Genomic DNA, 2,114 nt, shown 5'->3' with positions numbered 1-2,114 from the left:
ATTGTTTATGGTTTTAGTCCGGAATTTGTTGGCTGAAGCTGTTGGCAGCCACAGGCTCACATAGCAATCAGTCTGGCTTACTGTGTGTTAAAAACACAAACACATCTAAAATGAGGATCTGCTCTAGAAGAAAGAATGACTTGAACAACATGAAGTTTTGCTTTCAGACAGAGACACTATGATACATGATGACATATTTGTCCAATAGAAACATTACAGTTTAGGAAACAGGAATGGAGAAAAAAAGAAGAGGGACATGAGTCTTCTCTGAATAAATGTGATTAGAGATATAATAAATGCATTAAAGACAAAAGGTTTTCTCCTCCTTCTAAGTCATCAAGCAATCAGTTTAGCCCAGGATAAAATAATCTGGGACAACCACAGCACTCCATATCTGCAAGAGTTAAGGAAACAAAGTGATAGCTTCTATTTTAGCCAGAGAGAGCATTATAAAAACCACCAAAACATAGGAAAAAATGCTTCCTGATTTCTGCATAAGTACATCTATGATCTTCTATAATATTTTAATTGCAGACCATCAGAAGTGAACCTACAAAATGTAACAACACCTAACGGGGTTTTATGTGTGAAAGCTGGTACACAGGGAATCAGGGTATGGTAATTTGGGTTACTTAGCCTTGAGAAAGCTTTGAGTACAAGCTGAATTTTAGATAAGGCTACTCCATTTTCAGTATTTGCTCCATTATCCCAACCAGTTTGTGTCCTTTGTTACATAAATATACTCCAGAGGAAAGCACAGGAGATCTTCCCACATTTCTTGCTTTCAGCAAATTGCAGAGCTTTCCCTGCTCCCTTTGGGGATGCAGAGAAACACGTGCAATAGCTACAGCTGTGACTTTATAGAGTTATCTCTGCACAGAACAGGGCTGATGCAAAGAAGAGCAACACACTATGTTCATTGCTGGAACTAGCATGCCAGGGAGAGGAATTTCTCCATCCGTGGAAGAAATCTAGAAAGCGCTTTTTCTTGGAGGAGGACTAGCTGGAACCCCATGAAGGTTAAGGGGACCATACAAAGCACTAGAGATACTTACAGATATCTGCCTGGTGGATATTTCTTGCTCTTATGACTCTTATAGTCAGTAAGTAACACGGAGATGATTCTATCTGCATGGGAAAAAAAAAAAAAAAACATACAGAAGACAGGAGTGAATGCTAAAGGTAGATAGCATATTCGGAAGATAGAAATGACCAGGAGAGAGAAATGCCCAAATCATGAACAACTTAGTTGAATTCTTCTATGTGACTATGAAATGGCCAAGACATTTATTTTCCTACAAATATCTAATTAAAGTACTAGACTGAAAGACTTCTCTACTTTTAAGCATGTTATATGGATTTGTATTATTATAGAGAATTCATTTGCTTTCTAACTGAAATCTAGCTGCACAAAGTGGTAAGATTCAAACTCAGCTTGTGAGATTTACTTGTTAAATTTCCAAGGCAGAAAATTAAAAGCTGCCTTAGGCTTTTTGCAAGTGATAAAATTATCATCGTAGGAATGACCTCCCACCCTGTCATTACACGTATTCAGTCTCCCAGGCTATGGGATATGATTTTTCTCGTATTCCTGCTCTTTTAAACACACAGTGCTCCCCAGACTTAAAGCTGACCTCTGAGCCCCACGCTGCTTTTGTTGTCAGGGGAAGAGATCACTGCTTTGCGCTTCCATCATGCTACTCACTGTGCAAGTGTTTTTTGTATTTACAGGGACATAACTGCCCCTCTTGAGCTGAGCTCACTTCTGACTACTTCTTGTGAGAAGTTTTCTCTAGTTTTGAACTACATTAACTCTTCATGTCTGGAGTTTCTTTGCACTGCTTTGCATAAGAATTGCAAACAAAGCATTTTACGCCTGATAAGAAACTCTTATTTGTTCCTTTTGGCTTCCCTCCTTCATATTAGCTTGTGTATCTGACATTAAGGCCTCCTGTTTGACTTCTTAGCCACTCATATTGCTGTTCTGGTCTCATGTGGGAGCCCAAACATGAGTCCATATCTCTTCTCCTTTTACTCCATTTCCACCTAACCTTTTATTTTTACAGTCACAGAAAGGGGGAAAAGACACGTAATATTGCAACATAAATCAGCAG

This window comes from Pterocles gutturalis, unplaced genomic scaffold, assembly GCF_000699245.1.
Source record: "Pterocles gutturalis isolate BGI_N339 unplaced genomic scaffold, ASM69924v1 scaffold876, whole genome shotgun sequence".
Classification (NCBI taxonomy): Eukaryota; Metazoa; Chordata; class Aves; order Pterocliformes; family Pteroclidae; genus Pterocles; species Pterocles gutturalis.
Note: the sequence above shows the minus strand (reverse complement) of the source record.